A 20,771-nucleotide genomic window follows, 5' to 3' on the forward strand; every position below is an offset into this window, starting at 1 on the left:
AACCCTTCCTTTCTTTCTTTTTTCTGGTTTGTTCATATCATCATCATCAACAAAACACCAAAACACCATTTATATAATTTCAAGCTCAAAATCGACGTAATTTCTTCGTTACTAGTCCGTTTTTCGCATAATTTACCTTTCAGGAATCCCTCGCCACGATCTACAACTTAGTATGTTCTAATTTCAGTTTTCATTAAGTTATTTTAAGACCAAATTTCGGAAATTCGGTTTTATATGCTTATTATTGTGTTTTAATTGTTTATTTAGGTGAAGGATTGGAGGACGAGTTCGGGGACTCGTATATTGTAGAGGATAGCGGCTAGTGTCGTTAGGGTTTGGGTTTTCAAGGTGTTAATTGCTCTTTTTCTAGCTTAAGGTAACATATTTCGAGTTACTCGACGAAAGATCGTCACATGTTTTTGATTTTTGTATGTTTGGTGATTTTTACTTGAGTAGTAGTTTTCACATGATAAATTTGTTGTATGCATGTTTAATTTGTGCCTTTTGTTAGTTTAAATTATTAAAGTTGAATTGGGGACGATTAATTAATTTTCAGACGGTCTTTTACTAAACAAAAATGGAAAAATAAGGTGGTGTAGGGGGGGCAAAGAAAGGCCGTGGCAGGCCCGTGGCAGGCCCACGGCTAGCCCACGGCTGCCCGGGTTGGTTCGTGCTTGTTTTGCGGTTTTTCGTACAATATTGGTCATTTCGGGTTAATTAAGGTTAGAATAGTATAAGTAACAAATGGGTAGTATTTTGATAGTAACAAAAATTATGTTATTGGTAAAATTGTGCTTATATTAATAGTTATCACATGTTAGGGTAGTTTACAAAAGGAAATTGTAATTAATAGGCTCAAAATGAATTTTATAGCTATAATTGTAATGTTTTGTTGATTGTCAAAAGCGAGCCTTAGTCCCTTTTCGATGCGATGTCGATTAATTGAGTGATTGGTCGGCCGCAATTTGACCCGCACTGTCGCAGGTGGGGTTGCGGGTAAAAATTCGGTTGAATGATTTAGATAATCGGCCTTTTTCTTGTTTTAGGCCATTTATCAAGCTTTTGTTCACATGTATAGCTTATTGAATTTAATAGTGACTTGTATTGTAGAAATGGCCCTAGTTTCCCCTGAAGCCTTTAATATGGTTACTATTGTTAGAATTAGAAATTAGTATTGAATACTTATTGAGGATTCTGTTGGGATTGTATGCTGTAAATAGACATTATAAGCCTTTCACATGATAGAATGCTAGAATTTATATTGATAAGTAGGACTTTTTGCCCTCTTAAGGTTAAGTGGGTGTCTTACTTGACTTGTGTGGTGAGTCATGTGTGGTGTGGGCTAAAATATTCAAGCTGGGACTAGCTGGGACTAGACCTGGCAAAATCAACCCGACCCGATGGACCCGACCCGAAAAGGATGACCCGAGACCCGAAATCGACCCGAATTGCTGAACCCGAATGACACCCGAAGCCCGAAGTGACCCGACCCGACCCGAAAATGACCCGAGCTTTCATGGACCCGTAACAGACCCGACCCGAAATGACCAATCCGAAACCACTCAACCCGAAAATGACCCGACAAAATATAACTTTAATTGACCCTAATAGACTTGAAATGTCTCTCTTCTCTTAATCTTTGACCAGAAAATGGCCTGACCCGAATTAACCCGACCCGCTTGATCCGAAACACATCCGACCAACAAACCCGAAATAGACCCGTAACCCGAAATGAACTGACCCGATCCGAACTAACCCGAAAATTTGAGAAACCCAAAATGACCCGACCCAAACTGGCCCGACCCGAACCCGACCCGGTTGACCCGTTTGCCAGGTCTAGCTGGGACTAGGTCCTAGGTGAGTATTTCGGCCTCCATCATAGATAGGTCTTTATAGTCTTTGACGAGTATATGTTCACTGCTTGATAGCCTTTGTGTTCCTGACTAGTGGATGTTTATCCAAGTTGGGGCATGACCTCAGGTACTTATTTTGATAGTATGGGGTCAGCTTAAGTACTAGCCAACCCTTCGGTGGTGTCCTTAGGGTACTCACTTCACTTTGTTTTAAAAAAAGTTGTGGGTCTTGGGTGCGGTGGTGTGTATCCGCATGTCTAGGTCTGCGCAGATTTTAGGCTAGGGTTGTGTTGTCTCTTGGCCATGTTTTCTTAATAGTAACCGCTGAGCCAAGATACCGGTTCGATTACCTTCCCTACCTCGTGGTATAGACTCGAGTTACAAAGTGACTATTGACCGTACTAAGAACTTATGCCTGTCTTTGATATATTGCCCTTTCTTGTATGGTGATTTTATGAATCGTAATAGGTGAGATGTAAGCCGGATTCTGATTGATAAAGTTTGGATTACTATTTGTTATATGATTCACATGATAGTTTAGTTTGGTCAGTTTAGGGGTCATTTGCTAGAATACATGATAAGTAAATGGTTTATCAAATTGTTTACATGTTACATTAATTTTGACGATTCGTGGCTGGGAGGACTCGAAGTTACTCCCCACTGAATTGTGGCCTTCGTGTTTGTATAAAATGCGATTGACAGGTTGTTGATGCTTTGTTTGGGGTCACAGACAGCTAGTGAGCAAGGAACCTTGGACCTAGTTTTTGGCTATTATTATAGTAAACCTTTTATCTTTTGGTTTGTATATTATTTGAAGGGACATATGTCTCCCTTTTTCTATTTTGGGTTTGTATCATTCTACTTTCTATTTAGCTATGGCATGTAAATTAGTTTATCAGTTGTTGCAGGGTTTCTGACACTCTTCTTGAGTTGGAATTGGTTGTGAATGGTTTAGTTAGAAAATTTTTTGAAATTGCAGGTTTTTTGGACTAGTTGAACCATTTACAAACATATCCTACCGTTTTTTCAGTAGAATTTACGTATATAATTAAGGCTAGATTTAAGGGTGTCACGGTTGGTATCGAGCCTATTGCTCCCGATGCACGTTTGTGCACCCCACTTAGAAATCACTTGACCTTAAAATAATAAACTTGAGAGAAGGGTAGGATGGGTAGAATTAGGATTTTATGTGGTAGTCTGTTTGTGATTGCTAATTGTTAGGTTTGTTGATTGTTAGTTATTAGTTTTGGTGCCACTAAAGGTTGGTTATGCCAATTGTAGAATGCTTCCACTTTCTTGATATTTCTTTTCGTATTCAGTGTATCTTACCTTAATCTTCCATTTTCGTTGGTCATTCGTCTTTCAAATTCCTCTTATCTCGCCTAGGTAACTACCTTCCAATTCTTTCTCCCGTTTCATCTTAGGTTCGTTTTCTTCTTATAATAAAGTCTATGTGGACACCTTCCTTTTATACCGCAGGATAGTTCCCTTGTTCAAGAGAACCCAGTTTTGAGAGAATGTATCATTGGAGGGCGTGAACGAGTGGAGAAATTGATTGTTTAAGGTTTGAGTTGTATAGGAGAATATAATTTGGGATCCTTTTGTTAGTCTTGTTAGTTGTGCTTGATATGAGAATTTAGTGAATTGAGAAATACCTTGGGATTTATGTCTATAGAGAGCTTGTTTGTTATAGATGATTAAGCATGGGTACTACCTTAGCACATAGGATGGAATGAACCTAAGCTACTTCATTTGAGAGTCTCGATATTTCTTGTGGAGAATTAAAGGTATGATAGTTAGCCCTAATCCTTGTGGGCCTTGAAAGGAATACAATAGGACATTGATGTTGATTAATGGATTGGTATTGTACTTTGGAATTAGTTAGTTTGTTAAACCTTTTAAGTTGACCAAATCTAGTATAGAGTAGCCCTTGTTGACCTTATGAAACATATCTGAATTTGGGAATTTTGGTGGAATGTTGTTCGACATAGTTTGTGAGTTCAAGGATGTGATTCCAATTTATGGTATCGGAAACTAGAAGTATTAAGTGGTGAGATGATGGAGTAAACAAGCCAGGGTACTTGGAGATGACATAGTAAGTGAAGTTCAATGACGAGAATTGTAAAGGAGATACTTTGGGACATGGATGGTAACAAATGAATTTGTGTGGTGAATTGATTTTGGCTCTTAGAATCAATTGAGTTGAGGAATACTTACCATTGTGGAATCCTTGTTAGTCCTACGATGTAGTAGACATTTAGGGCTTTGTTGAGCACCTTAGTGAAGTAACCTTATCATATCGATCATAAGCTTTGATGAGTGTTTAGTAAGCGGTAACCCTTTCATTGTGCCGCTTCTATTCTCCTTTCCTTCTCTTTAACGATCGTTGAACCTTGTCTTTATGCTAAATTTTACGTATCTTCTTCTTTCCCGAGATATCTTCTTAACTCGAATACCTCTTATTTTTGTCAACCGTTATCTTTACGGTCTGACTCCTTAGTTTCCTAACTTGTCAGATGCATGCACCCTTCGAAATGTTTTTTGTTTCTCTATTCCGTTATCACTCCTTACCTCCTTAGTATAGTTGGTACCCTGTTGACCATGTTTACAGAGTTTGTAAGATGTGATTTGAGGATATAGGTTTGACTAAGTAGCCGAGTTTGGGTTGGGCTTCCATAATCATTTTGGATATGAGGGTTTGATAGTGTATATGTTATCATGTGGGAAATGTTAAATGTGGGATTATTTGTTGGTTTTAGAGGGTGATATTGATTACTACTTGAAGTATGTTATGAGAGTGAGAGTAAGCTACATTGTTGGGAAGTCTTAGCACTTGTTTTGGTAACTAGAAAGGGTAATGGTATGGATGACACCAATTGTTAGGCTAAGGAACCTAATTTCAATTTATGGTTTTAGGAACTCTGAGGTGATAAAGTGTTGTTACAATTATGACCTTGTACCTTGAGAATTTGATGGTAAGTAAGTTTAGGATATCAAATTTGAAAGAATACTCCTTGGGGATGTTGATGACCAGAATGGTTTGGTGATGTGATTTGGCATTCTAGTTGACTCTTGAGAGTTCTTGAGTTTAGAGAGACTTAGTGTTGAGAAGAATTTATTAATCCTATAGTTTTATAGACCTTGAGGTCGCATTGAGTGCTTGAGATGATGAGACAATGTTGGAGTGGGTGTAGTTCGCTTTTGAGAATCCTTAATAAGTAAAAGGATAGAGAAACTTGAGATCCTATTGATTTTTCATAATTTGAGGTTGGTATGTTACTACCTTGTTTTGAAATGAGAACCTTGTGGAATTTTTGAGGAACCTTCTCTTGGAGTTTAGAGCATGGTATTGGGACTCTTGATTGAAGGTTTACTTTTTGAGGAACCCATAGTTGACACTAGTGGGATACAAATACAGCTTTGTTGGAAGTCTTGACCTTAGGCTTGTGAAAGTCGTTTCGGGATGTTTGAGAAGTTGGAGCGTTGAGATCACACTTATAGTGAAATATCTTGTTCCAGGGAATATGTTAGGAAGAAGTAACATAAGCGATTGAGGAGACTCTTGGGAGTGATGTTGTTATTGGAGATATGAGTCTCTGGCGTTTCCTTGGTGTCTAATCTCCCTTCTTCCTTGATCATGAGCGTTACCGCTCATATCTCTCTTCCTTACATCATCATACTCCTCTCGTAAGTTTGATGTTGGTAACCTATGAAACTCTATCTTTGACATCCTTGTATTTATGACTTCAATTCTTACCCCATAAAATTCATCATAGCTCTTTTTGATTAGTTAAGCTTGAATCCTTTTAGCATACCTGCTTCTATGATGTCTAAGTTACTTTTCACTTCGGGGAATTTCTAAATATTTCAAGCTACCAGTTTTGATTCATTCTTGAAAGTTTATGTCACTTCTGCAAACCTAACCTATTTTTAAGGATTTGAAAATGAAATTTTGATTTATTTCCGTAAGGTATTCCTTTTTCTTACTCTTTTTCCGAGTTACTAAGCCTTAGTTAATCATAATTTAGTAAGATATCATTCTTACTATAGAATTTTAAACTGAAATTTTGAAAATACTTTTATGATTTTCAATGGTTTTAACATTAGTGAATGTTGAATCTCGTTGTTGGTGACGTCCCAATAATGGGTTTTCTCATTTATTGGTGTAGAAATATTTTTATATCTTGATATGAATATGGATGTTCTTGTCTGATCAACAAGAGTATCACCGTTTCATTGAAAAGATACCTATATTTTCTTATAACTATAATTTCTCCTTCTAAGTTTCGAGGACGAAACTTTTTAAAAGGAGAGGTGATTGTAACGCCCCGTAAATTTCGGACCGTTAATATATTTCGAAAATAATTAATTAATCAAGTAAAATTTGACAATAATGTATTTAAAGTAAAAATAATTCAAAGAAATATAATTTTATTATATTTTGAAGAAAAGTATTTATTTTGATAGTTTTGAAATGTTTAAAAATAGTTTAAACCGTGTAAAATCTTTTATTTCGAAATAAGGGCGTATCGGGGGGAAAATGACAATTCGTTTGAACGTTGGGTAAACGAATTTGGAAATGGGTCGTATGAATACTCAATTTTATTGTAATCTCGTGTTTAAGAACTTTGGTCTTGACGGAATTTGCGTTTGACTTACGGATTTAATTATTATTGAAACAAGTCAAACCCGACTCGTAAAAATCCCGACTAACAATCCCGCACTTCCTTTTCTCCTTTCCTTCTCCCTTACACGGCTGACCAACCCTTCCTTTCTTTCTTTTTTCTGGTTTGTTCATATCATCATCATCAACAAAACACCAAAACACCATTTATATAATTTCAAGCTCAAAATCGACGTAATTTCTTCGTTACTAGTCCGTTTTTCGCATAATTTACCTTTCCGGAATCCCCTCGCCACGATCTACAACTTAGTATGTTCTAATTTCAGTTTTCATTAAGTTATTTTAAGACCAAATTTCGGAAATTCGGTTTTATATGCTTATTATTGTGTTTTAATTGTTTATTTAGGTGAAGGATTGGAGGACGAGTTCGGGGACTCGTATATTGTAGAGGATAGCGGCTAGTGTCGTTAGGGTTTGGGTTTTCAAGGTGTTAATTGCTCTTTTTCTAGCTTAAGGTAACATATTTCGAGTTACTCGACGAAAGATCGTCACATGTTTTTGATTTTTGTATGTTTGGTGATTTTTACTTGAGTAGTAGTTTTCACATGATAAATTTGTTGTATGCATGTTTAATTTGTGCCTTTTGTTAGTTTAAATTATTAAAGTTGAATTGGGGACGATTAATTAATTTTCAGACGGTCTTTTACTAAACAAAAATGGAAAAATAAGGTGGTGTAGGGGACGGGCAAAGCAGCCGTGGCAGCCCGTGGGCCCACGGCTAGCCCACGGCTGCCGGGTTGGTCCGTGCTTGTTTTGCGGTTTTTCGTACAATATTGGTCATTTCGGGTTAATTAAGGTTAGAATAGTATAAGTAACAAATGGGTAGTATTTTGATAGTAACAAAAATTATGTTATTGGTAAAATTGTGCTTATATTAATAGTTATCACATGTTAGGGTAGTTTACAAAAGGAAATTGTAATTAATAGGCTCAAAATGAATTTTATAGCTATAATTGTAATGTTTTGTTGATTGTGCCGAAAACTGAGCCTTAGTCCCTTTGACTGATGCGATGTCAGTTAATTGAGTGATTGGTCAGCCGCAATTTGACCCGTACTGTTGCGGTGGGGTTGCGGGTAAAAATTCGGTTGAATGATTTAGATAATCGGCCTTTTTCTTGTTTTAGGCCATTTATCAAGCTTTTGTTCACATGTATAGCTTATTGAATTTAATAGTGACTTGTATTGTAGAAATGGCCCTAGTTCCCCTGAAGCCTTTAATATGGTTACTATTGTTAGAATTAGAAATTAGTATTGAATACTTATTGAGGATTCTGTTGGGATTGTATCTTTGTAAATAGACATTATAAGCCTTTCACATGATAGAATGCTAGAATTTATATTGATAAGTAGGACTTTTGGCCCTCTTAAGGTTAAGTGGGTGTCTTACTTGACTTGTGTGGTGAGTCATGTGTGGTGTGGGCTAAAATATTCAAGCTGGGACTAGCTGGGACTAGGTCCTAGGTGAGTATTTCGGCCTCCATCATAGATAGGTCTTTATAGTCTTTGACGAGTATATGTTCACTGCTTGATAGCCTTTGTGTTCCTGACTAGTGGATGTTTATCCAAGTTGGGGCATGACCTCAGGTACTTATTTTGATAGTATGGGGTCAGCTTAAGTACTAGCCAACCCTTCGGTGGTGTCCTTAGGGTACTCACTTCACTTTGTTTTAAAAAAAGTTGTGGGTCTTGGGTGCGGTGGTGTGTATCCGCATGTCTAGGTCTGCGCAGATTTTAGGCTAGGGTTGTGTTGTCTCTTGGCCATGTTTTCTTAATAGTAACCGCTGAGCCAAGATACCGGTTCGATTACCTTCCCTACCTCGTGGTATAGACTCGAGTTACAAAGTGACTATTGACCGTACTAAGAACTTATGCCTGTCTTTGATATATTGCCCTTTCTTGTATGGTGATTTTATGAACTGTAATAGGTGAGATGTAAGCGATTCTGATTGATAAAGTTTGGATTACTATTTGTTATATGATTCACATGATATTTTAGTTTGGTCAGTTTAGGGGTCATTTGCTAGAATACATGATAAGTAAATGGTTTATCAAATTGTTTACATGTTACATTAATTTTGACGATTCGTGGCTGGGAGGACTCGAAGTTACTCCCCACTGAATTGTGGCCTTCGTGTTTGTATAAAATGCGATTGACAGGTTGTTGATGCTTTGTTTGGGGTCACAGACAGCTAGTGAGCAAGGAACCTTGGACCTAGTTTTTGGCTATTATCACTACAAGAAATTCTGTTTCGGACGACTGAAAATGGCGACAGAAAAAAATAGTCGCCAAATTGGCGACTGAAAAAAATTCGGGCGACTACTAGCTGTCGCCAATTTGGCGACTACCAATTTCCTCCCAAATATTAGAGCGGGCGACTGAAATTTAACAAAGGCGACCGATTTCAGTAGCCAAAATGGCGACTACTGTTCATCCGTCGCCAAATCAGTCGCCATTTTGTACGACACAAATAATGAATTAGATGTAACCTCCCCCAGCTCACACCTACTTTACACAAACTTTATCTTACCTCTTTTCTCACGCAACAAGCCACTCCTCACTTTATTCTTAACAAAAAAAAACAAAAAATTCTCACTACTAACCTCCCTTTTCCCCTTATTTTGTTTCAGTCGCCACTTTGTCAGTCGCCAATTTTGGCGACTGAATTCAGTCGCCCGATTACCAATTGGCGACTAAGGTTTGCTACTGTGCTCTGGCGACCAATTTCAGTCGCCATTTTTGTTTTAACGACTGATTTCAGTCGCCAATCGTAGTCGCCCGAAACAGGATTTCTTGTAGTGTATTATAGTAAACCTTTTATCTTTTGGTTTGTATATTATTTGAAGGGACATATGTCTCCCTTTTTCTATTTTGGGTTTGTATCATTCTACTTTCTATTTAGCTATGGCATGTAAATTAGTTTATCAGTTGTTGCAGGGTTTCTGACACTCTTCTTGAGTTGGAATTGGTTGTGAATGGTTTAGTTAGAAAATTTTTTGAAATTGCAGGTTTTTTGGACTAGTTGAACCATTTACAAACATATCCTACCAGTTTTTCTGTAGAATTTACGTATATAATTAAGGCTAGATTTAAGGGTGTCACACTAGGGACGATTGACGCCGACCGTAGGTGGCCCTGGTGGCTGTTGTGGTGGCGGTAAAGGTAAGAGTTCAACTCCCTCCTCTGTTTTTCGCATTAGTGTCGGGTTTTTGGAGGGTGTTACGTGTCTTAGGGAGGTAGTAAGGGTGGTTGTTGACGGGGTATATGGGTAGTGGGGTGTGTGGCGAGTGAGGTGGTGGTTGTTGGGGTGGTTGTAGGTGGCTAGGATGGCAGAGGCTGGCAGTTTCGATTAAGGGGGCAAAACGGGTTTTATTTACGGTTTCAGACGGGTTTACACGACTATGTTGGGGTGGCACCACCGTGGACTCGGGGGAGGTCGAAATGGTGGTGCCACGGTGTCTGTGTTCGTGGGCTGACGGCGAGCGGGTCTGTGGTGGTTTGATAGAGGTGTGGTAATTGCTGCGGCGGTGGTAAGGGGAGGACAGGGAGTGTTTGGTGATGCGTGGTGGTGAACCAGGCCAAATGGCGGCCTGGGTTTGACTCGCCGGCGGCAGTCGACCCCAGTGGGAGTGGCCGTTGGTGGCTGGGGCAGAGTGGGTGTTTGAGCTGGCGGTTGACACGGCCTCGTGGTGGCCTGTGGTGGCGGGTGAGCACGTGTGAAGGCGCGGTGGTCGATGACGAGTTGTTTTTAGTTTTGAAACGGGTTTTTCATAGTTTAATCGATATAATTGTTAATTGGTCGTACTCTTAATTAATTAATTTAATTCCCGAGTTATTTAAATAATTAAAGACGGGTTTGAGTCGGGTGGTTGAGTTGTTCAATGTTTGATTCGGGTTGTTCTTAATCGCATAATTCGTTAACCCTTTAATTATCATTTGACTTTAGTTCCGAGTTATTAAAATAAAAATAATAATTAATCATAATTAATTATTCTGAGTCGGGTGTGTTAAAAGAGAAAAGTTACCATATCGGGAAAGTTTCCATTTTAAGAAATTCTACTTTAGTAACTTCCTATATTGGGAAGTTGAGTCAAAAATTAATCGGGTTATTTTAGTTACCAGTTGGGCATAAGTTTGGTGTCGGGATTGTATTTCGGGAAAGCTTCTATTTTGGGAGATGTCTATATTTAGTAGTTAGTAATTATAAATATTATAATTGTTTTAGGTGACGGATTCGTGAAGGATCGATAATCAAATTCATTGCTTTACTTTCTGGACTGCTTAACTGCTTAATTGGAATTGCTGGCACTTTGAGGTAGGGAAATACACTTGTCCTATTATCGTTGTTGAATTGTGTTGACTTGATTCGTGGTTGTTGATTTACGTTATGTTTCATATACGGGAAGGTGATTGACTGAATTGATTATATTGAGTATGATATCACAACATCGGGTAATCGGCATGATTTTATGATTTATCAGTTCATCGATTTATATATATATATATATTGTGTTGCATCAATTTCTTTTGAGCATTCATATGCATTGGAGTTGGAGGATGGTGTGGTAGTGACGATGTTGAGATACGATGTGAGTTGTGATAAGGCCCAGGCGGGTTCTGCAGGACTTGCCCTGGTGTCCTCGGAGGTGGCGGATCGGCTACGGTCGATATATATAGTCTACCGGGGATCGGTATGGCTGGGTTGTCCGGAGTATGAGATATGAGATATGAGTTGAGATGGAGACGGAGGTGACGGAGGAGCATGCATATCATATTTATTGTTTCATTGTTTTCCCTACTCAACCTCGTGGTTGACCCTGTGTATTCGTGAACACCTGTGATGAACCTTTTAATGGGGAGCAGACTTGACAGGTTTAAGAGATAGGACGGGAGCTTGATGGGCGTGAGACACTGGATCTGACGACTTAGTAGCTAGATCATTGTAGGCACGGAAAATTTATTAAAGTGCCAAATAAATAAAATGAATTAATTATTTTTGAGTTAATACCAAATTTTAACTTAATTTAATTAATTTGTCCCGATTAAATAAAATATGGGCCGATTCGGATTACAAAAGGAGTTGTTCGGATCACTAAACCCAGAAAGAATTAAATTTGGGCCAAGGTTACTTATAAACCCACAAATGGGCCTGTGACCATCAAAGTCCAACAAGGGGATTTGAAACTCTATAAATAGAGCTCTCCTCATTCATTCAAAGGGTTGGAAATTCATAACTGCAAAGGAGCTAGAGAGAACAAGGTACAAATTCCTACAAATCCTCTCTGTCAAAATCATTGCAAGCAGTCAACAAGCACATCAAATCGTGCCGCCTGCGTTGAAGATTCAATCACAAGTTCAAACCTTCAAGAGAGATTCAAGTCATCGCGACCCTCTCAAGAAATCAAATTTACATCGCGCGTAGAGCAATTAAATTTGTCTACACGCGTACCCCTCACGTGTACCCCGTACACGTACCCCTTACAGCATATTAGAATCAGAGGATACATTAGAGATTGTACACGTACTTTTGATATTTATTAATAAAAATATAATTGTTTCCTTGTTTTGTATTTCAGTTATCGTTATACAAAATTTGCTGTTACAAATTTTGGTGAACCCGACGTGAAAATCTCTACCTCTCATCTCTACTGTTGTTTTATTCAAGTCTACCAAAACAAGAAGATGTCTACTAAGCAAAGCATCTCCTCCAGTCCATCCAAGAAGACCTACGCAGATATCCTGCAGGGTACCCCCATTGCTGCTACCTCCCCTGCTACGCAGTCAGTTGGCATCTCCACAAGAGGAATGGCGAAGAAGGCTGTTGTCAATGCTGCTGCTGCCAGTCTACGCTCTGCACACGTCCCAACTAGGCCGCGCAAGTTCTCTGTCGCCTCCATAGCTGCTGCTGCTACAGCGCTCCTGGCCGCCTCTTCTCCTTCACGCGAGGAGACTAGAAGTGTTAAGGTTGACAAAAAGGCTTCCCCCTGCAAATCCAAGGCGTCGCCAAAGAAGAAAGAAACATCAACTCCTAGCGTCGCTTCAGTCATGGTGATAAGTGGTGATACTCTTGAGGATCGAATGCAGAAAATGAATGAACTCCTTGAAAAGATGATGAAGGAGAGTGAAGAAAAGAACAAGAAAATTGATGAGCTCCAAAAAGAGGTGGTGGCACTCCGTGACAGGAAGGCCGAGAGCGAGCATGGTGACACCGATAGGGATGTTGATAGCGATAGAGAAGTTGGCGAGGATAGGGAAAAGCCAAAGAATGAGATCAGCAACTTCACTGAAGAGAAGCTGCAGGAGTTAATAGCCAAGACGATCAAGTGTCAGTTGGATGATAGCTCGACAAGTAGTGGACGCTACATCAAGCCTTACACTAAGAGGATTGACAGTCTGCGCATGCCCATCGGCTATCGGCCTCCAAAATTTCAACAGTTCGACGGGAAGGGGAACCCAAAGCAACACATCGCCCACTTCGTCGAGACATGCAACAATCTTTGGAACAGAAGGTGATCGTTTGGTGAAGCGATTCGTTCGTTCGCTCAAAGGGATCGCGTTCGACCGGGTACACGGATCCGGACTCGAGTCAATTGACACTGGGGTCACATGGAAGATGAATTCCTCAACAGATTCTGACACCAGGACGTGTCGTCGGCATGAGCGAATTGACAAAGACATCTCAATGGCAAGATGAGCCTGTCGTCGATTACATCAACAGGTGGCGTGCGCGAGTCCGGAATGTAAGGATCGCTTAAGTGAAGCGTCGCATTGAAATGTGCGTCAACGGGATGAAATGGGACATTCTTTACATCCCGAAAGGGATCATGCCAAAGAGCTTCCAAGACCACGGCTACCCGCGCCCACGACATGGAGATCACAATCAAAGAACATGGTAGTGCTCGACCAAGTTCTTCTAAGGTGCCAAGTGAAAAGAAGGAGTTCAAGAAAACTGATAAGAACTCCAAATCATCAACAAAGGAAACAATGGTCGTCGAAACCAGCAGTGCACCTGTGAAAATATCGTCAAAGCCTAAGTATGAAAAGAAGAAAGAGTCATTCTCTTACAACTACCAACGAGACAAGCCTACATTGAAAGAGTTGCAGGCAAAGAAATACCCATTCCCAGATTCTGACTTGTCTGGAATGCTTGATGACCTCATAGAAAAGAAGGTTATACAATTGCCAGAGTCCAAGCGCCCTGAGCAAGCAAACAAGACAAACGATCCCAATTACTGTCGTTATCACAGGCTGGTGAGTCACCCTATTGAAAAGTGTATAACACTCAAGGAGAAGATCATGCAGCTCTCCAAGGAGGGGAAGATCATTCTTGACTTGGATGACACAGTAACTACAAATCAAACTACTGTAGTCTTGGAGCAACCTGACGAGCCAACTATACAACAAGGACAATGTGTGTATATGTTGCAGTTCGGGAGTTTTGAGCCTGTGGCATTACTGAGATCCAAGGGTCATTGTCGTCACTACCTCCAACGTCATTGGAAGAAATACTACCTCCTCAGGATAAGAACGAGGAAAAGAAGCATGAAGATGACGATGAGGGTTGGACTTTGGTTACGCGCAAGAAGTCAAAGAAACAAACAAGGCGCAATGTGACAACCTGTTCACCGTCGAAGAAAACAATCAAAGAAGACGAAACCTCGCAAGACGAAGGGAAAGAAAAAGTCCAAAATAGTTGTCAAACCACATGTCTTGCCAATTGATTTGCTGGAACAAGAACCACCAAGTCCCGTCACCTTAGAAGAATTCTTCCCGCGAGATTTCATGAACAAGGTTACTGCGTGCACTATCTCAACTACTGAAGGTGGCGACGATGAAAAGAAGAATGAGGAAAGGGGCCTAGATGATGCGGTATCACCACAACAGTCTCATTCTGAAAAAGAGAACGAAATAGTGGCTGCTCTCGATGCCCTTCCTACAAACATGGGGTGGAAACAAATCTTTCATCTACCTAAAGATAAGCGTAAGCTGATAATTCAAGGACTTGAGAAGCCGTAATTGTACGCAGGCAAGATGAAGGAAAATGCGAGCCTCCCGAGCAATCAACTGGATGTGTCTCTGCAATGCGGCTTTGAGTTTCTCGGATGAGGATTTACTTCTTGGATCCAAGCCTCACAACAGGCCACTTTATGTGTCGGGGTACATCCGGGGGCAAAAGGTCAAGCGCATCTTAATAGATGGAGGCTCGTGGAGTCAATCTCATGCCAAAATCCACCATGAATGAATTAGGGATCACAATGGATGAACTCTCGAGTAGTCGAACAATGATTCATGGTTTCAACTTGAATGGGGAGCGTGCGGTTGGCATGATCCGTGTGAACCTTACCATGGGTGATCTTTCTTCCGACACATTATTCCATGTCATGGATGGCAAGACATCGTTCAAACTATTCTTTGGGACGACCTTGGAAGCACGAAACGGAGTTGTCGCCTCAACCCTCCATCAATGCTTGAAATATTATCGTGGTGGTGAAAGGAAGATAGACGGAGACGCCAAACCCTTCTCTAAGGTCGACTCTTTCTTCGCTGATGCAAAATTCTTTGAAGAGAATGGTACTTCCAGTGAGTTCATGCCAACCACCATCTCTTCAACAGGAAAAGGAGGGAAGCGGGAAAAGAACATCATCAAAGAAGATGAAGCTGCAAGTCCTGCTAAAGAAAATTATGTTAAGAAAGATGTAGACAAGGTCAACAAAACAGCTACTCCTGTTGCGTCACCTAAGAAGCAAGAGACGCCGCAGAAAACTACACCACCAGTATTACGATACATCCCAAAATCTCGCCGCAAAGATGGAGAGAGTCCTTTTGCAGAGTGTCTAACACCAAAGATAGAGCCTAAGGATAAAAAATCAAGTCTGGTGTTCAAGCAGGAATGGGTGGCCAAAGTCGTTACACCTCTACCAAGTTCATCTCAAATGAAGATTGTGAGACCTCCTCCGAATGGTTTCGTCTGTTCATCCAGTCAATCATCAAGTGAGGAAAATAAGGGGATATTTGATTCCAATGCTTACAAGCTACTTGCGAAGGCTGGATATGACTTTACAAATCCGACTCCTCTCGGCAAAGTTATAGAAGTTGAGCCGTACGGTCTTAACAAAGCGCAACATGAAGTGTTCAAGCAAGATGGGAACTTCATGGTGACCAGGGCCGGCCTCGGATATGAGTCTCCTGCGCCTGTGAAGATTGGTGCTCGTAGAAAAGGGGCTACTTGCATCTTTCTCAAAGACATCACAAGAGAAGAGGTCGAAGAAAATGAAGAAGGAGAGGAAAAGATGCATCCATCTTCAGTCTTCGATCGAATAAGTCCACTTGCAGAGAAGTGTCGTCCTTCTATATTTACAAGGTTAGGGAGACCAAATTCTTCAACCAAACACATTTCTGTCTTTGCTAGGCTTGGCAATCAAGGAGAAAGTAAGGTCAAAGTGTCAACACCTTCGTTGCACATAAACAAAAAGGGCGCAATACATGAACGCTTGGGTGTTCCATCAAAAACAGTCTTCAGTCGACTAGGGGCTCTCAAGAGGAATAGTGGTGAGGGTCGTCCTCTCTCAACTTTTGCAACACAAAATGAAGAAGAAGTAAGAGTAAGCGATGATTTGAGAAGCGCAATACCATCTCGCATGAAGCGTATGCAAGTAGTGGATATCATCCAACATGAGCCACTCAAAGCAAGGAGGCGCATACTAGTTCTCACAGCCGGTCAAAAAATGTTGAGCCTATTCCTTCCTCTTCACGTCCCTACGATGTAAAGAAGCCGGGAGATTTAGAAGTTACAACGTCGTCATATCATATCACAAGAGAAGAGATACCGACGAGAATGAAGAAGTTGAGGCCGATGAGGCCCCCGAAACACTTGAAGACGGGGGGCAATCGATCGTGGATGAACTCAAGGAACTCAATTTGGGAACTATCGAAGATCCTCGCCCATTTATATCGGTGCTTTGCTGACTAAGGAAGAAGAAGAGGAGTACTACAAGTTGTTGGTCGAGTACAAAGATGTCTTCGCTTGGAGCTATAAAGAGATGCCTGGACTCAGCCCAAAAATTGCAGTTCATCGTCTAGCAATCAAGAAAGGCACCAACCCCAAAAAGCAACCTCAACGTCGTTTCAGGCCGGAGCTTGTACCTGAAATTGAAAAGGAAGTCAATAAACTCATTGAAGCAGGTTTCATTCGAGAAGTCAAATATTCTACCTGGATAGCAAACATTGTCCCGGTCGTAAAGAAGAATGGACAACTCGCGCATATGTGTCGACTTCGAGAGACCTTAATGATGCATGCCCGAAGGATGACTTCCCTTTGCCGATTCTGAGTTGATGATTGACGCAACCACCGGTCATGAAGCCCTCTCATTCATGGATTGTACTGCTGGTTACAATCAAATACATATGGCACCCGAAGATCAAGAAGCAACGGGTTTTCGAACACCAAAAGGGATCTTCTGCTACACAGTCATGCCGTTTGGATTGAAGAATGCGGGCGCTACGTACCAACGCGCAATGCAAAAGATCTTTGATGATATGCTGCATAAAATAATAGAGTGTTATGTTGATGACGTGGTTGTCAAATCAAAGAAAAGAGAAGACCATATCAAAGACCTTCGAACCGTCTTTAAAAGACTTAGAAAATGTCAACTCAAGATGAATCCACTCAAGTGTGCGTTCGGTGTCACATCTGGGAAGTTCTTGGGGTTTGTGGTTAGGCATAGAGGCATTGAAATTGACCAAACAAAAATTAAAGCCATCAACGAAATGCCGGAACCAAAGACGTTAAAAGAGTTGCGCGGATTGCAAGGACGTTTGGCATACATTCGAAGGTTCATATCTAACCTAGCGGGGACGTTGCCAACCATTCAGCCATCGATGAAAAAGGATGCTCCATTCCAATGGGATGAAAAATGCAAAAATGCTTTTGATAGCATCAAGAAGTACTTGGCCGGTGCAAAGGTCTTTGGGGCACCAATTCCAGGAAAGCCACTTGTCCTCTACATCGCAGCACAAGAACGCTCACTGGGGGCAATGTGTGCTCAAGAAATTGAAGACCGTAAGGAGAGAGCACTCTATTACTTGAGTCGTACCTTGGTTGGAGCTGAGTTGAATTACTTGCCCATAGAGAAGATATGTCTTGCTTTGGTGTTCGCCATCCAGAAGTTGAGGCACTACATGCAGGCGCATACCATACACGTGGTCTCAAAAGCTGATCCAATCAAGTACATACTCTCAAGACCAGTATTGTCTGGAAGACTTGCGAAATGGGCAATGTTACTTAAGCAGTATGACTTGGTGTTCGTGCCTCAAAAGGCTGTCAAAGGTCAAGCTATCGCCGACTTCTTTGCTGATCATCCAGTGCCAGCAGAGTGGGAAATTTCAGATGACCTCCCAGGAGAAGAAATTTTCTATGTGGACGTCCTACCTCCATGGCAAATGTACTTTGATGGTGCTGCAAGGAAGGACGGAGCTGGAGCCGGAGTTGTATTCGTAACTCCACAAAATCATCTCATGCCGTACTCCTTTACGCTCACTCAGTTGTGCTCAAATAATATGGCAGAATACCAAGCTCTCATACTCGGCCTCCAAATGGCGATCGAAATAGGTGTTAGAGATATGGACATCTACGGCGACTCAAAGCTTGTGGTCAACCAAGTCCTTGGTGAATATGAAGTGAAAAAGGAAGACTTGATTCCCTACCATCAACAGGCATTACAACTGCTGAATCAACTTGATGACATCCATGTTGGTCATGTGCCAAGGAGTGCCAATAAGTTGGCTGACGCGCTTGCTAATCTTGCAGCCACTTTGGCACTGGGGGCAGAAGAGTCTATGAAAGTCCCAGTCTGCAATCGTTGGGTAGTATCATCGCTTGAAGGAGAAGAAAATGTAGACACAACCAACATGATTTGCGTCTACACAGTTGATGAAGATGACTGGCGTCAACCTATCATTGATTTTTTGGACCACCAAAAACTACCCGATGATCCCAAACACAAGGTAGAAATACGTCGACGTGCTCCAAAGTTCATTCACTATAAAGGGACACTCTACAGACGTTCTTTCTCAGGTCAATGGTTGAGGTGTCTAAGCAAGGACGAAGCTACCGAAGCAATGCATGAAGCTCATTCTGGCATTTGTGGTGCTCATCAATCTGGGCCTAAACTTCATGATCGTGTAAAGAGAATGGGGTATTACTGGCCAACCATGGTGCAAGATTGTATGGACTTTGCGAAAAAATGTGAACCCTGTCAGTTCTACGCAAACTTCATACACCAACCGCCGGAGCCGTTGCATCCTACTGTTTCTTCATGGCCCTTTGAAGCTTGGGGACTTGATGTTGTGGGACCTCTTACTCCAAAGGCCTCAAATGGACACGAGTATATCCTCGCTGCCACTGACTACTTCTCAAAATGGGCAGAAGCCATCACACTACGGGAAGTGAAGAAAGAAAATGTTGTGGACTTCATTAGAACCCAAATAATCTACAGATATGGTGTACCTCAACGTATCACAACTGACAATGGGAAACAATTTTTCAACCATCTGATGACAAGTCTGGGAGAAAAATTCAAGTTCAAACAATACAAGTCATCCATGTACAATGCCTCTGCAAATGGTTTGGCTGAAGCCTTTAATAAAACTCTTTGCAATTTGTTGAGAAAAGTAGTAGCAAAGTCAAAGCGAGATTGGCATGAAAGAATTGGTGAGGCGTTGTGGGCATATCGTACCACATACAAAACACCTACTCAGGCAACCCCGTACGCGTTGGTGTATGGAGTGGAGGCCGTGTTGCCTTTGGAGTTGCAGATCCCTTCCTTACGCATTGCTATTCAGGAGGGACTCACAGATGATGAGAATGACAAATTGCGATTAGCAGAGTTGGAAGCTCTCGATGAAAAGAGATTAGACGCTCAACAAAAGCTCCAGTGCTATCAAGCAAGGTTGTCACGCGCATTCAACAAAAAGGTGCGCCCTCGTTCTTTCCAAGTAGGAGACCTCGTCCTTGCAGTACGAAGACCAATCATCACCTCTCACAAGCCAGTTGGCAAGTTCACCTCTACGTGGGATGGTCCATACGTGGTACGGGGAGGTCTATACAAATAGTGCTTACAAAATCGTGGATGAAGACGGCGTTCGAGTAGGCCCAATCAATGGGAAGTTTTTGAAGCGTTACTATTCTTAAATCCCAACAGTGAAGGCTCCTAAGCAAGAGCGTAAACTGCAAGTCCAAGCTCCTAAGCAAGAGGTTAAACTGTATACAAAAAAAAAAAAAAAAAAAAAAAAAAAAAAAAAAAAAAAAAAAAAAAAAAAAAAAAAAAAAAAAAATCTCCAAAAAAAAAAAAATATACTCCTTTCTTCCTTTATGAACTACGTCGGCTTGATCTTGTGAAATACACTTTGTGCTTCACAAGTACGTAGGCAACTTGGGTAAACATGTAGCTCAAGTGCAGCCACACCTCCAAACAAAAAAAATCCGTCTTTTGAACTACGTTGCCTTGATCTTACAAGTTGTCATCTTGGTAGCTTTGCAAGTACGTAGGCAGTTTGAGCAAACATTTTGTTCAAGTGCAGCCACACCAAAAAAAATTACATCAAAATAATTACTCCTGGCCCGCAAGAGTTTAAACTGTGTACGGCTAAAATTACAGTCAATCATCAAGCAAGGTTGTAAAAGCAAGGCCATGGTAATCGATGATGAGTTCCGCTTGAGCTGGGTCTTTACACTATTTGCTTCACGGTTAGCCTTGGATAGATCTTTAAAAAAAGAGGGTCACATCGCATACAGGTGATGAAATGATGTAGCAATCTGGCACATAAAGGCTTGGAACTTCCTTACAATCGACGAGCGAGTTCATTGCATGGTAACTCCAAAGGGAACCCAAGATGACCCATCCAGGAGTGACTCGTACTCTCTTGGAGTCGACGAGTCAGGTCCATTGCGAGTTGCATCCCTGAAAAAAAAAAAAAAAAAAAAAAAAAAAGGAAACATACAAGTATAGAGAATATGTGGAAGTCTTTTACAAGTAGGGGGGACATCAAATCAAGAATTGTATTCATCCGGCAGGTCTCTAAGGGAGAGGGTAAGTTGAAGGTGTGATGAAATAATAGTCTGATCTTCAGAAAGAGGTTCATTGCATCATTCTTCAAAACCGTGTCGCGATGACCCGAATGGGTTCACCCGACACAACTGTCGCGATGACCCAAAAATGGGTTCACCCTAACAAGCAAT

General features: G+C 41.0%; 2 long non-coding RNA genes across 2 annotated transcripts; both read left to right on the forward strand.

Moving 5' to 3' along the window:
- The first annotated feature begins 273 nt into the window (after positions 1–273).
- LOC141622305 (uncharacterized) lies at positions 274–2,748 on the forward strand. The gene is made up of 2 exons (XR_012532929.1): positions 274–376; positions 2,556–2,748. It is a non-coding gene; the product is annotated as an uncharacterized LOC141622305 (long non-coding RNA).
- Positions 2,749–6,624: 3,876 nt separating this feature from the next.
- Positions 6,625–8,759, forward strand: LOC141622315 (uncharacterized). The gene is made up of 3 exons (XR_012532931.1): positions 6,625–6,786; positions 6,884–6,992; positions 8,695–8,759. It is a non-coding gene; the product is annotated as an uncharacterized LOC141622315 (long non-coding RNA).
- The last annotated feature ends 12,012 nt before the right edge of the window (positions 8,760–20,771 follow it).

This window comes from Silene latifolia, chromosome X (assembly GCF_048544455.1).
Source record: "Silene latifolia isolate original U9 population chromosome X, ASM4854445v1, whole genome shotgun sequence".
Taxonomy (NCBI): domain Eukaryota; kingdom Viridiplantae; phylum Streptophyta; class Magnoliopsida; order Caryophyllales; family Caryophyllaceae; genus Silene; species Silene latifolia.